Here is a 16,271-nt window from a genome sequence, read left to right on the forward strand (position 1 = left end):
TGAGAGTGCCTCCCTAAACTTCCACCACTTAATTTAAATTCACCAGCACAGAATATTATTACTTTTAATGTCTGTCGCCAAAGTTCACGTTTTAGATGTCTATTTATTCAGGAATATGAATCACTTTGCTATATACCTGAAACTAATGAGGCCTCGTGACTCAGAAGGTAAAGAGTCTGCCTGCTATGCAGGAGACACAGGAGACTCGGGTTCAATCCCTGGGTAAGGGAAGATCCCCTAGAGGAGGAAATGACAATCCACTCCAGTATTCTTGTCTGAAAAATCCCATGGACAGAGGAGCCTGGTGAGCTACAGTCCATGGGGTCACAAAGAGTCAGAAACGACTGAGCAACTAGGCACGCATGCATACCTGAAACTAGCGCAACACTGTCAATCAACTATACTTCGATTTTTAAAATGCAGCAAGGGGTATTTAAGGAGGAAAAGGAACCTAGGGAATTAAACTTATATCTTTATTTATTTCTAAAAAATTGTGTTTATTAATGCAGCCCCTTTATTCTAAACTTTATAAATGCTTTTTCTCTTTGAGAAAATAGAACTCTGAATAAAGTTGGAGTTAAACCAATAATTGGTGGCTTTGGAAAAGAGGAGAATTAGTTCAGATCAGATCAATAAGCATTGATTCAACTTACTTGGATATAGACCAGCAGGCCTGAAAGAACAGTGTGGCCCACCTGAGCTATTATAGACAAGGCAACTATTTGATAGTGTACATAGGAAAATTCACAGCATTAATGCTTCTTCTTAGTGGTGCTCCTTTCTTAACTCAGAGACAAGCTAACAGATGCTTCTTCAAGTTTACTATTCCTGAAGGTATGAAAGTATTTTCCAACAGAAAGCAACTGGAAAATAATACAAGATGGCACCCAGCCATGACCTAGATGAAACACAAGTGTTATAGTAGGTCTGAGAGGGGAAAAATTTTCACAAGGCTAGGCCCTGAGCTGAATCCTGAAGATGCTATGAGGTTTAGCTGATATATTGGATTGGCCAAGATATTTGTTCAGGTTTTTCCATAAGATGTTATAGAAAACACAAATGAACTTTTTGGCCAACCCAATGACTGTATTGAACTGGTGGTGTCCTTCTGAGCAATGATGAGTCTTTTCTTTGGATGAACCTAATTCAGAAAAAGGAGAAATGTTTGCAAATGGAAGTATTTTTAATTGCCTTTTAGTTTGAAGCAGGAAATACAATACCTGCAGCTGTCATTTTCTTCTTATTTTCTTATCATGGAGGTGGTGCATTTTGTTTTATTTTGTCAAAATGCTTGAAACTACATAATCAGGCTGATGTCTGCTGTGCTTCTGAACACATTCAAGTTTGAGTAAGATACACCAATACTCATGTTAAGTCAGGTAACTATGAGATGTGGTTTGTCTAATCGCACTTTTTAATTAAGTGGTCTTTTAAAGGAGAGATTTGTTTGGATTTCAGAAGCTACTAACAGTAGCTTTAAAATATAAAACTATTCATGTGACAGAAACACAGGCTTATTTCTAGACACTTCTTGAGAGCAAATACTGCAGCAGTTTAAATACCAAACTACTTCTTAATTATCTTTTGAAGTTGTTAAGGAAAATGTAATTACAGAATGGTTAAATTTTTAAAAAAGATTAAGATACAAAGACAGCCATTTTTTTTCTACTAAGAACCAAAAGCATCATGCCTAAGGCCTATAAAAATTTCAAAATCCACCAAAAAAAAAAAAATACTGGCTTTAAAACAGAAAAAGAAAATTGCAAAGTAGGGATTAATAAATGATATTATTATATATACAGAAGTATTCTTTTCTTAGGGCTTCCCTGGTAGCTCAGCTCGTAAAGAATCCACCTGTAATGCAGGAGACCCCAGTTTGATTCCTGGGTTGGGAAGATCCTCTGGAGAAGGGATAGGCTACCCACTCCAGTATTCTTGGGCTTCCCTGGTAAAGCTTCCGTGGTAAAGGTCAGCTGGCAAAGAATCCACCTGCAGTGTGGGAGACCTAGGTTTGATCCCTGGGTTGGGAAGATCGCCTGGCTGCCCACTCCACTATTCTGGCCTGGAGAATTCCATCGACAGAGGAACCTGGAGGGCTACAGTCCATGGGGTCGCACAGAGTTGGACATGACTGAGTGACTTTATTACATATCCTTTTGCTAACTATTCAATGACAGCTAAATCTTCCTATGCTGGGCTTAGTTGTTCAGTCATGTCTGACTCTTTGCAACCCCACAGACTGTAGCCCGCCAGTCTCCTCTGTCCACAGGGATTCTCCAGGCAAGAATACTAGAGTGGGTTGCCATGCCCTTCTCCAGCGGATCTTACCAACCCAGGGATCAAACCCAGGTCTCCTGCATTGCAAGCAGATTCTTTACCATCTGAGCCACCAGGGAAGCCCCTTATGATGGTTATGTACAAGCTAAAATGTACCATTACCCTTGTTAAAATAAATTTGATATGATATGGGCCTCTATAAAAAAAAAAAGAACTTAAGTTCTGCCAAAATGTTAACTTGGCCCTGGGAAGGAAGTACTTCTGTCTGATCAAGCTATTTTGAAGCACTGTTCATTAAACACGGCTTTCATCTCTCCAATAAGTAACATTTATTATATAATATACCTAAGGTACACTTAAGATATCAAAAGGTATTACAAAATTTCTACATCTGTCTATAGCCTCAATTGATAAAGGTCACTTGCTTCAGGCAAGTGCTTTGGCTGATTATAATACTTGAGATGTTAGCAGTATGGTTTCCTCTATTTTAGCCACTGGTTTATTCTTCACTGAATATATATATTCAGTTTCAACATGCTTTTTGCTCAGACTCTGTAACAAATTATTCACTGCTAGGCCTCAGGGGCCACCCAGTTTGTGGTACTTTGTTACATCAGCCCAAGAAACTGTATATCATCCTCAGGTTGAAATTCCAAACTCCCGCTAGAATAAAACAGATACATCCTGGGTCAGGTGTCCCTTTTTGCTCTAATCAATCAATCACGACTGGGGTAGTGGGAGGGCAGGATTATAACTCCTGCAGACTAAGTGTGCATTTGAGACAAAGGGAGATCTAAGTCTGCATACTAGAAAACAGGGCAAAAGTAAAGTGCTGATGCATTATTTGGGAGGTGCAAAACCAGGGGGGCAAGAGTGAGGAAAAGGTAGGACTACCACGTATCCTAGTTTCCGCTCATCCTGGATGGCACCTATTGGCCTGGTGGGTTGTGAGAGAGATAAGCAGATGCACAAGTGTTTCTCCTTGGGAAGAGGCATGATGGTGCTTTCAGCTCCACAAATCCAGCACCATCTTTCTTTTCAAGAAAGACTGTGTGATGCCAAGTGACCAAAGGGTTCATATGGATAGAAATCAGGGCTTCTTGGCTACAGTTTTGTTTGGTTCTTGCCTTTCATTTGGCTTGAGAATGTCCATGTAATATCAGGCTTGGAAAGCATCTAGTTTGGGGTTCACTGACAAATTTTTTAAAGTAGCTTTTGTATTTTAATGTCCACTAAATAAAATAACCAAGACATCAAATATGCAAAATATAGTTTTAAAAATAAATTTATCTTAAAAATTGAGTCAATCAATTAAGAAAAGGCTCAATAAATAATAGTACAGAGAACACTAGAGCAAAAATTGTGAGTGAAGAAAAGAACTTCATTCATGAATCCAATGCTTAACTCCACATACAACATGCAAGATGTTGTGGTTCAGCTTGACCCTGAACAGCCCCAATGACTAGTGTTCCCTGATAATACTTTTCCAGTGCTTGACCCAGGTCTTTCCTCTTCTTCCTCTGTTGTTTTGTTGTTTTTGTTTGTTTGTTTTGTTTTGTTTTTCTACTAGTCCTGACTCTATATTCTGTGGAATCATACAAGTTATTCTACTGTTTCTTCTTCATGGCCGTCCTTTGAATATCTGAAGTCAATAATCAAACCTTCTTTTAATCTTCTTTTTCTATTGCCTTTCTTCATTGAGGATCCTTATATTCTCTTCTTTATCATCTTATGAATAAAGAGATAAAAGGCCCACATTACAGAGCCTATGTTTCTCATAAAATACACTTGTGCAGGGTTCCAGGAGGGTTTCAACATTTCTATGTGCCTCAAATTTCTAAAATTCTTACATAAAAATTATGTGATCCTCTCTGTATCTTTGCAAGGTGAACAGGTAATATCAGTCCCATTTATGAAATTAGGAAACAGAAGGACAAAAATGTTAAGCAATTAGAAGACAAATAATAATAAATTTCTGAGTAAAAAAAAAAATGGAGCCTCCATTTACTAGTAATGTTTTTTTTTTTTCTGCTAATCCTATTTTTATAGTCTCTGGTATCATGAAATTCACAGCCCAAGATGTAAGATAATACAGACAGAGCCACAGAAAATGGAGAAAAAGAAAGGAGAAAAAGGAAAGAGAAAAAAATACAGGATCTGGAGAGCGGTAGATAGGAAAACCAGAGGGAAATGATGGTTATAAAAGAGATATGACATTGTATTTGAATACTTTTAAGTAGACTGTCATTCTTCATATTGGCTCTTAAACTTGAGCTCCACGAAGTCAGAACCTACTGCTCAAGTAGATGCTAGAGGGACCTTTGAAAATAAAATATCTTCTGGGAAAAATCAACAGAGAAGTTATTTTATTTTCTGAAAGGCCCCTCTAGCATCTACTTGAGCAGTAGGCTCTGACTTCATGGAGAGTTGGGTTGTTATAGGTAGAAACCAACACAATATTGTAAAGCAATTTTCCTCCACTTAAAACATAAATTAAAAAGAATAAAAATACAGGCTTCAAATAAAAATAATAAAAAATAAAATAAGATACAGTTGGCCCTTCATATTCAGGGTTTCATGGATTTAACCAACCACAAGCAGAATTTTGCCTGAATTTTGGTTGAATTTGCACATTAGGAATCCGGGAAAAGGGAGGGCTGACTGTACTATACCATCTTATAAAAGGAACTTGAGCACCTGCAGATGTTGGCATCCATGGGGGTCACGGCATCAGTGTCCCTGGATACCAAAGGTCGATCCTAAGTATATCCCCACCAAGGAAGAGAAGACTCATGATCTGCTCCAGGTTGGGTTTGTAATTTCTGCTAGGAGGAATTACAAGACTCAGTATAAAGTTGAACTCACAGCTAAGATTTATTACAATGAAAGGAATATAAAGCAAAGTCAACACAGGTAAGGGTACATAAGACACAGTCTGAAGGAAACCAAATGCAAGCTCCCAAGCAGACCATCCTAGGGCAGTCACAAGGACACGCTTAATTCCTCCAGCAGTGGGTTGTTACAGCACGCATGAAATACTGTCCACCACGGAAGATCACTGAAGACCCAATAACCAACACTTTTATTGGAAGGTGGGCACATAGGCACCCACTGCCTGCCAGGCAGCAAAATTCTAGAATCCCAGCAGGAAAGCAGGTGTTCAGCCTGAATGATACTGTTTGTCCAAACGGTTTAGGCACAGTGAGTCACTCTTGTCAGTTAAGGGGCCATTTAACATCCGTGTAAGGGTCTGTTTGCAATCAAGTTCCCAGATGCCAGCCAAGGTCAATACTGCAAGCAGAACTTTCTAAGGATGGCAGTCTCAGGTGTGCTCTGGTAACTCCTCGGCACACACAGTAAATGCTTCACCCAGACAAAAGCTTTACTACAATCTCAGGTTGATTAGACTGTGGAACAGAATTTATTTTTTACCTCTTGGAAAAAGAGAACCTGGACTGTTTTGATATATAAATACTAGTCATCAGAAATATTGGTTTCCCTGGTGCCTCAGTGGTAAAGAATTCACCTACCAAGGCAGGAACCCCCAAAGGAGATGTAGATTTGATCCCTGGGTCAGGAAGCTCTCCTGGAGAAAGACATAGCAATCCACTCCACTATTCTTGTCTGAGAAATCCGATGGACAGAGGAGTCTGGAGAGCTACAGTCCATGGGGTTGGAAAGAGTCTGTCATGACTGAGGCAACTGAGTGCATACTGAGCACATGAGCACATCAGAAAGATATTGGGATGGCAGAGAGGAAAAATGGGTAAGACCAAGGAACTAATGCCTACATCCGTCCAGTGAATACATAATCTACAGTCTCACTGATGATCTCACTAAGGATTATTTCTCAGCCCCACTTGAGAGCCCCTTAAATCTAACCTAGATCTTTCCTTCTTACTGAACTGGATCTTTCCATCTGGCTTAAGAAAGCCTTCCATTCCCCCTGGAGGCTCAGCTGATAAGTAGCATTACAGATCATCAGGGCCCACAATGATGTCTGTACCATATTGTCTGCTCACAAAAAAGGAAGCATTTGATCCTTGTACTGAAAGTGCTTAGTTGCTCAGTCATGTCTGACTCTTTGCAACCGCATGTATGATATAGCTCACCAGGTTTCTCTGTCCATGGGGACTCTCCAGGCAAGAATAATGGAGTGGGTTGCCATGCTCTCCTCCAGGGGATCTTCCTGAGCAGGGACTGAACCCAGGTCTCCCACATTGCAGACAGATTTTTTACCATCTGCGCCACCAGGAAGCCCAAAAAGTAAGAGAATTGCTCATCAGGCCCAGCAAGATATGAACTCATGACCCCTGATTTACAAGACCAGTGCTCTAGCTCCTGAGCTATAGGGCCTACACTGAAGGAGAAGGCTTTAAATTTCCATAAATAAAACACAAAAGTAATCAGTGCAGAGACTTGAGGAAAGTTATTTCAAGAGATTTGGTTTCCATCAGAGAAAACTTTAGTCACTAAATAACTGTGTCTTCTTGGCCAGTTAAACCCCCAAACCTCAGTTTTCTCATCTGTAAAATGAGAGAATCAAGCTACACGGCCTGCAAAGTCTCTCTGGACTCAAAAACTCTGATTCAGTGGGTCTCATAATACTGTCAAACACAATATCACTGGCATGATTATAAAGTCACAATGTTTTCGACTCAAATGTCTTTCATCCCCAAATCAGGGGAGGGATGAGCAGTGAGCAAGGAGGTGGGGTTGGGAGAAGTGACTTCAAAAGAAAAAGTTGTAGGGATTAAAAGAGCATTTGAATTAAAAAAAAAAAAAGTGGTCCAAATATTCTCCCTACTCAGAAATGTTTATTGGAATCATATAGAACCATTTCTTTGTGCTCTAGCTGAACTTTCGCTGCTTGCTTTTCAATAATAAAGAGATCAGCCCATTAATTTTTTAAAACAGGAAATGATAGGGAAAAGACTCCATAAACAGCTGAAATGTTAATCACACAAAGGCTCCCAAAGCAATTTCATTCTGGATTCCTCACGGTTATGCATTACAATAGTAATTTTCATCAGAACAGTGGCCCTTAGGACAGGCTGCTGGGCAAATGACACCTATGGCAGCCTGAATGCCTGTGCTGGCTTTTGAAGGGACACCTAGGCAGAATGTTCCAGAAAAGCATTGGCACAGACAGTGGGCTGGTGGGGTGGAGGCAACAGAGAGTAATTAATCCATGCAGAAGATACTAGGTAGTCTGCATATATTTTCTATTTGAATTCAACAACAGGGGATATAATTATCATGCTCACTTCACAGACGATGGAAATGAGGTTCAGAGAAGGTAGGTAACTTTCCTACAGGTATACAACAACATCGTGTATTAGTTTTCCACTGCTGTGTTCTTGCTGCCTAACAAATTACCACAACCCCAGCAGTGCAAACACCACAATTGTATTGTCTCATAGTTTCCACGGGTCAGGAGTCCAGGTGTGAGTTATCTGTGTTCTCCACTGAGATCTCATCAAACTGAAATCAGGTATTGGCCAGACGTGCAAAGTCACTTCCGTCGTGTCCGACTCTACGATCCTATGGACTTGCCAGGCTCCTCTGACCATGGGACTTCCCAGGCAAGAATATTGGAGTGGGTGGCCATTTCCTACTCCAAGGGATCTTCCCAACCCAGGGATTAAACCTATGTCTCTTATGTCTCCTGCATTGGCAGGTGAATTCTTTACCACTAAGGCTACCTGGGAAGCCCAATGCTACATTTTATTTACATTAGAAGTTAGAATTAGTAATGTAAATTAGAAATTTACATTAGAAATTAGAATTAGTCACTGAGCCGTGTCCGACTCTTTGTGATCTCATGGACTGTAGCCCTCCAGGCCCCTCTGTCACGGAATTCTCCAGGCAAGAACACTGGAGTGGGTAGTCATTTCCTTCTTCAGGGGATCTTCTGACCCAGGGATCGAACCTGGGTCTCCAGCATTGCAGGCAGGTCCTTTACCATCTGAGGCACCAGGGAAGCTGTAATTCTAATCTGAGGTTTGGCTTCTTCGTCCACACTCACTGGGTATTGGAAGAGTTCACTTCCACTAGTAGAGGTCACACACATTCTTACCACGTGATTCCAGTAGGCAGTTCACAACTTGGCTATTTGCTCCCAGGCCAGTCTGGCTTGTCCTGGATAATCTTCCCTTTGATTAACTCATTAACCAAGTCAACTAACTGGTTAGTGACCTAATCGCAGAGGTGATATCCAATCCTAGCCACAGGTTCCACTCACACTCAGGTGGGGGATGGGGAGATTATACAGCACAGCACATGGGCCACTGAGGGTCAGCTTAGAACTCTGCCTCCCATACAGAGCTGGTAAAAGACAAAAGCAGCCCTTGGGATTTTTAGGTCTTCAGTTGTGGGAAAGGCAGGAAAGTGAATAGGCACAAAATAAATGTGTTCAGGGATATGTATGCATAAATGGTAAGTTAGAGAGGAAGGAGCTATATCTGTCTAGGGAGGGTCCATTAAGTTCAATCTGACTTTAAAGAAGAGGCTACTGAGTGGATAAGATGAAGGGCTGAGTGGGGAGGGTATTAGAGGAAGAGAAAGAATCTTCCCTAAATCCCTTCAGTGAATTTTCCATTGATTCTTCAAATTAATCTTAAGTCTTAAATATGACTTTCAAGTTTCCATGTGATCTAACTTCTCCTTCCTTTCCAGACACTCCCTTCTTTAGTGTCTGCTACCTGGACTCACTATACATCTTTGGTTTATTGATTTTTTAATTTTATTTTTATTTACTTGTTTTTTTTGGCCATGCTGTGTGGTATGTAGAATCTTAGTTCCCCAACCAGGATTTGAACCTGTGTCTCCTGCAGGAACATGATTCCCCCAAATTACAGTGTCTTAAAACAAAGGTTTATTTCTTGTTCACAATGTATGATCATTATTGCTGCAAATACTCATCATTCCAGACTTAGGCTGACAGAACATCCTCCATCTCCAATAAATCTGTGGCCATCATAACAGAGAGAAGAAACATGATAAATCTAAAATGTTCGTCTTGGAAGTGACACATGTTACTTCCATCTACATTACTACATACATGACATATGTATTCCATTAAAGAAAACCAGTTTACATAGCCACTCCTGAGTTTAACAGGGCAGAGACATATAAATCTCACACAAGAAGGGGTTCTTCAAGGAGCACAGGTGAAATATTTGACAAAGATGAATATAATCAGAATAGGCTGCAAGGCTCTCTTCCAACATTTGGGTTTTCACTTTTCATTTGTTAGCAATTAAACTTCACAATTCTGCCTTGGATTTGCAGTAAAGAAGACAGGTCAAGGTTTTAGAGGAAAGAGAATCAGCATGCCTCGTATTTTGGAAACAAGAAAACTGCCTCAGAGAAGCTGGTGGCCTGTTCTATGGCAATTCTACATCCCATGAGAACCTAGATGAAACCACACACCAAGGGCCTCTGGACTGAGGCTCATCCTGCTGCTGCTTTCATGATATAGTGTTAGTCGCTCAGTTGTCCGACTCTGTGACGCCATGGACTGTAGCCTGCCAGGGTCCTCTGTCCATGGAATTCTTCAGGCAACAATACTGGACTGGGTAGCTACTCCCTTCTCCAGATTTTCCTAACCTAGTGATCGAACCTGAGTCTCTTGCATCTCCTGCATTGGCAGACAGATTCTTACCATCTGAGCCACCAAGGAAGCCCTGCATGAGATAACCAAACTCCTATCTATTGATACAAATCAGACCCAAGGCTTTGCATGGCATGGATGTGATCCCTGCCCTTGAACCTGATTTATGGTCCTCCTAGGGGAACCCCTGAGTCAGTGAGTTACAATAGGGCTTTTCTCAAATCAATTCTCCTTGCTCTGTTGAGAGAGGCTGTAATTATGCTCAGTTCTTTGGTTGTTTTATAGCTTGGTACTGACATAGTGAGAACATCCCCAATAAAAATGTCTATGTGGCTTTGTTTCCTTTTGTATAAATCCATTGTCTAGAATCCAGCAGCCCATGTCTTGGTGATTTATCAGAATTAGTCCATTTAGGAAGGCGTGCCTTGCTCAACTGAAGTCTATACTCTGTTTTACGCAAACATTGGTATTGTCATGCAGCTTAAACTAAGCTGCCATGTATATTTCAAAGCTTTAAAAAAAAAAACCCTTTTCTGGTTCTTAGTTAATTCAATTCAAAAGCCTCTTTATTCTAATCTTTTTATACTTCTTGCTTGTATAATGAACACTTTTTCTTCATCATTTTCTTTTCCACTGACATTCCATATAATGACCACCTAATCTGATGGCTACCTTCACTTATCAATTGGTCAAATCTCAGAGATGGCAGAAAATGCAATGAAATGAATGTAATGAAATGTAATGAAACTATTTTTGAGAAATAACGTGTGGTTTATTTAAAAAAATTTTAATATGAGCTCCTTAGTACATCATGGGTCTTATATTCTTCAACTTTTCTATGTAAAAACAAGCAGCACATACTATATGACCCTGCATTCCCACTCCTGGACATGCATCCTGAGAAAACACTGTCTGAAATATTACAGGCACACCAACGTTCAGTGCAATAGCATGGTTTACAACAGTCAAGACATGGAAGCAACCTAAATGCCCATTTGTGGAGGAATGGATAAAGAAGATGTGGTACATTTCTACAATGGAATATTACTCAGCCATTAAAAAGAAAGAAACGATGCCACTGAGCAGCAACATGGATGAATCTAGAGAGTGGCATACTGAGTGAAATAAGTCAGACAGAGAAAGAGAAATACCATATGACGTTCCATGTATGTGCAAGCTAAAAAGAAATGATACAAATGAACTTCAACTTAAAAAACAGAAACAAACTCACAGAGAAGGAACTTATGGTTGCTGGGGGTGGGGGGCGGGAAGGATAAGGGGAAGGGATAGTTAGGGAGTTTGGGATTAACATGTACACACTGCTGTATTTAAAATGGATAAGCAACAAGGGTCCACTGTACAGCACAGGGAACTCTGTTCAACGCCACGTGGCAGCTTGGATAGGAGAGGACTTTGGTGGAGAACAGATACAAATATATGTATTGGCTGAGTCCCTTTGCTGTTCACCTGAAACAATCACGACCTTGTTAATCAGATATACTCCAGTATAAAATAAAAAGTTTAATTAAAAAAAAGATTGGAAAGAACAAACTATATGATGTTTAGACCAATGAATAAAGAAAACATGGAGCATATACTCCAACATTTTCAAATCCCTCAGAAAAAAATTTATGTATATGAATATTCATTTATCAATTGTTCACTCTCTGAGTTTTGAGTCCCTTTTTTTTTTACTATCTCTTATTTTCTATTTTTGACATATTTTAGGTTGCATTTTTTTCTTCTGCTATATTCATGGTATTGAACTGAAAGGTACTTTAGTGCTAAAAACTGGGCAAATAGTAGACATGTAAAGGAATTTGAGACTAGACAGATTGGGCTATTTTAAGAAATGAAATGAACATTCACTGTCTGCAGAGTGGTTAGACTCTAGATTCTTTTTAAAATATATATTTTAGCTGCACCATGTGGCTTGTGGAATCTGAGTTCCCCAACCAGGGATCAAACCTATACCCCCTTGCATTGGAAGCACAGAGTCTTAACTGCTGAACTGCCAGGGAAGTCACTAGAATTTAGATTGTTAAAAAATGGCCCCTGCCACTTTTAGGATTCGGAGTCTAAAAGCTTGTCTGGGGGTCCCCCACTCCTCAGCTGAATTTGTACTGCCCTCTGCTCATTTGCTGACACCAGTCCAGGGTGCATAGCTTATCTTTGAACAGCCTGAGGACCAGGAATTTAAATTCACCTTTCAGTGATCTGTTGTTCTATAATTTATATCCACATATGCACATATATAACACAGGTATAGTATTTCCCTGAGGGTTCTCCAGCATAAATAAACTAAATGATGTCATGTCAGACAAGGGAAATTCTTCAAAGAAAGCCAACATGGCACAGAGAATCCAGACACAGAGAGCACATTTGAACAAACAGGCAGACTGTGTGCTAAAAAGCTGCTTCCTTATAATGCCAGAGTTGGGAAAAGTTGAAAAATTTGGTTATTGGAATGAGACTGTTCCTAGAAGACATTATCAATTAGTGGACAGATGACTGGGCTAGGACAAGGATGCTACAGCCATGCTCTAGAGGTCGAGGAACTTAGCCTGTTTCATGACTTACTTTCCACAGCTCAGCTTGATGTCATTTCTGTTCTGGCCATAACTATACAGTGACCCTTTCTCTCTTTGCTTACAAACAGCTGACATGATATTAAATCTACTGCTAAACACCATAATTCTAAACCACAGTGCCTTTTGTATATTAATACTTTTCCCATACCAAAAATAGCACTGTAGAAATACAGGCAAAGAAGAACAGTATAAAGAAGCTGTATGTAATCCTAACATGCAGACATAAAACTTCTAAAATGCTTGCTATATTTTCTTCTAAGTTTTTCTTCTAGGATGACTTCATCTTTAATTATACCCCCAAATCCATACACAAAACCCCACTTCCCCAGCACACACATATGGAGGAAGGGATCCTCCATCACTTAACTAGAAAATGACTTAAACTTTTTACTCCTTAGTTTTCTTACCTGTAAAATGCAGGTAAAAATAATGCCTGCTTCACATGACTAGTGTAAAGATTAAATGAGTGAGTTATAGAATATGCTTAGAATCTTATTTTGCACATCAGTTCAGTTCAGTCACTCAGCTGTGTCCGACTCTTTGCAACCCCATGAACCGCAGCACACCAGGCCTCCCTGTCCATCACCAACTCCCAGAGTCCACCCAAACCCATGTCCATTGAGTCAGTGATACCATCCAACCATCTCATCCTCTGTGGTCCCCTTCTCCTCCTGGCCCCAATCTTTCCCAGTATCAGGATCTTTTCAAATGAGTCAGCTCTTCACATCAGGTGGCCAAAGTACTGGAGTTTCAGCTTCAACATCAGTCCTTCCAATGAACACCAAGGGCTGATCTCCTTTAGGATGGACTGGTTGGATCTCCTTGCAGTCCAAGGGACTCTCAAGAGTCTTCTCCAATACCACAGTTCAAAAGAATCAATTCTTCGGCATTCAGCTTTCTTTATAGTCCAACTCTCACATCCACACGTGACTAGACGGACCTTTGTTGGCAAAGTAATGTCTCTGCTTTTTAATGTGCTGTCTAGGTTGGTCATAACTTTCCTTCCAAGAAGTAAGCGTCTTTTAATTTCATGGCTGCAATCACCATCTGCAGTGATTTTTGAGCCCCCAAAAATAAAGTCAGCCACTGTTTCTGCACATAATGATACTCAATAAATGTTGACTAGTATTATCTTATTGTATATTCAGTTTTGTTTCCTTTTTGTAGGAAAACTTTATAAAGTACATGCAAGCTGTCTCTCCACCTTCATAACCCTAGGCTAAGCTAGTGCCACCTCTCTCCAGAATCACTGCAATGATTATCTGATTAATGTCCTCAGTACAACCTATAGTTTAGTCTCCATAGAGTAGATAGGGCCATTTGTTACAAACATCAATCAGACTATAGAGCTCTTCTACTCAAAATCCTCTGATGATTTTCAATTACACATACAACAAAATACAAATTTCTAATTATATTTATTTTAAGAGACTGGATTTCAACTCATGTCATGGATCCCAAATCCAGATCAAATGGGAGTGATAAAGAACCTGCCTCCCTATGCAGGATATGCAAGAGATGCCAATTCAATCCCTGGGTCGGGAAGATCCCCTAGAGGAAGAAATGGCAACCCACTCCAGTATTCTTGCTTGGAAAATCCCACGGACAGAGGAGCCTGGTGGGCTACAGTCCATAGGATCACAAAGAGTTGAACATGACGGAAGCAACTTTGCACACAATCCAGAGCAAATGTAACCACTACAGATGCCCTCAAGATCCTAGGAGCTCTTTATCTTCCTGCTCCAAAATTGTAAGTTCAAAGCTCTCAGTTTCATGGTTGCAAGACACTACTCAATCTCCAGGATCTTCACCATGTTCCAGAGAGACAGAAGGGAGAGGTGAAAAGGCAGAAGTCAAAGTGCAAGGAGATAAGCTGCAGAGTCGGTCCCTTCTGCAAGTCTTCCTAGAAGCCTGTTCCTACACACTGATTTCATGGTACCTCTTTATCAGTACAGTCTCACAATCTCCCTAACCCCCACAGCAGCTGCAAGAAACCCCAGGAAAACCCGTATTTTAATGATTCACACAGGTGCTCCACACAAAACTGGTGGCCAGCTGAGAATTAACCCATTTTGTGCAACAATCACACAAAGAGACTGCTTTCAAGGGAAATATGGCATATAAAAAAAATTAAAACAAACAGGGCTTCCCTGGTGGCTCAGTGGTAAAGATGTTGCCTGCCAATGCAGGAGACACTGGTATGATCCGTGGTCCAGAAAGGTCCCACATGCCATGGGGCAACTAAGCCTGCACGCCATAACTACTGAGCCTGTGCTCTAGAGCTTGGGGACTGCAACACTGAGCGAGCCCATGTGATGCAACTACTGAAGCCCACATACCCTAGAACTCATGCTCCACAACAAGAGAATCCACCGCAATGAGAAGCCCGCACACTGCAACTAGAGAGCCTGTGCACTGCCCGCTCATAACACCTAGAGAAAAGCCTACATGGCAACGAAGACCCAGACAGTCAAAAATAGATAAAATAAAATAAACAGAACACAGGGACATTTTTTATCTTTTTTCCCCATTCTCCCCTTATTAACACCCTAACCTAAAAGTGGAAAACAGGAAAGAGTTAACAAATAAAGCTAGAAAGGCTCAAGTTCAGTTCCAAAGTTCTAGACATACCTTTGATACCAGCCAGACAGGCCTTTGAAGTGCAAAACAGGATCGGATCCCAAAGGGAATTCTGACACACAAGTCCTGACCTGAGAATTAATCAGAGAAGCCACTGGGTGTGAACACACCTGAGGAGAGTTGGAGGGTGTGGTCCGAGTATGCTGCTTGGTCGGGGTGGTCCTAAACACAAGAGAAAAAAATGATCCACTTAGGGGTCAAGTAAGAAGTGTCAGGTCCCTCAGGGCAAAGTCTGACAATAGCCATCAGTCAACATAGGCAGGAAGCTCACTGCAAATAATTCAATACAGAGAACTTATAAATAATTAACCTCAGCATTTTCCCATATTTTCCTGCTTTCCACCTTTGAACCTTGCAACTCAAAGTGACTTTTGTGTCCTAGCAGCATTCACCTCACCTGGGGTCAGTTAGAAATGCTAATCTCAAGCAGCTCCAGAGCTATGGAACCAGAATCTGCATTTTAACAGCATCACCATGTGATTCTTGTTCTCAGTCACTCAGCCATGTCTGACTTCTATGCAACCCCTTGGACTGGAGCCCATCAGGCTCCTCTGTCCACGGGATTTTCCAGGCAAGAATAATGGAGCCGGTTGCCATTTCCTCTTCCAGGGGATCTTCCCAATCCAGGGATGGAACCTGCATATCTGTGGCTCCTACATTGGCAGGCAGATTCTTTACCGCTGTGCCACCTGGGAAGCCCACATACGACACTTGATCTTAAGCCCTGAAATCTAAGTTGCATAAAAGCAGAGCCTTGGTGGGTTTTGTTTGATGTTGTATTTCCAGTGGGGTAAATGGTGCCCGGTGTTACCTGGAGGGGCTCGATAAACATTTGTTTTGTGAATGATTCAAGGAGTGAAAGGGCAGCAGGAAGGGGGCCCCTTCCAGGTCTGAGAGTGGGCTCTTGCCTAACACTTGCAAATGAATTGCCCAAGGAGACACATGCTGACAAAGCAAGAGACTTGATTGGGAGAGGGAGTCTGCGCGGAGAAGAGCAGGATAAGGGAACCCAGGAGAACTGCTCTGCCACGCGGCTTGAAATGTTGGCTTTTATGGTCATTGGGTTACCTTCCAGTTTGTCTCTGGCCAAGCATTCTGACCCAGGGTCCTTCCTGGTGGCAAACGCATCACTTAGTCAAGATGGATTC

The 16,271-nt window shown here is 41.0% G+C and overlaps 1 protein-coding gene across 2 annotated transcripts in view; it reads right to left on the minus strand.

Annotated features, from left to right (window-relative positions):
* COLEC10 (collectin subfamily member 10) overlaps positions 1–16,271 on the minus strand; it is a 490,492-nt gene that overhangs the window by 452,064 nt on the left and 22,157 nt on the right. For both annotated transcript variants that reach the window (XM_070477223.1, XM_070477219.1), the window contains exon 2: positions 15,115–15,285. The gene's annotated coding sequence lies outside the window, so the exon portion shown is untranslated. The remainder of the gene's footprint in view (positions 1–15,114; positions 15,286–16,271) is intronic.

Source organism: Odocoileus virginianus, chromosome 15, assembly GCF_023699985.2.
Source record: "Odocoileus virginianus isolate 20LAN1187 ecotype Illinois chromosome 15, Ovbor_1.2, whole genome shotgun sequence".
In the NCBI taxonomy this organism is placed as follows: domain Eukaryota; kingdom Metazoa; phylum Chordata; class Mammalia; order Artiodactyla; family Cervidae; genus Odocoileus; species Odocoileus virginianus.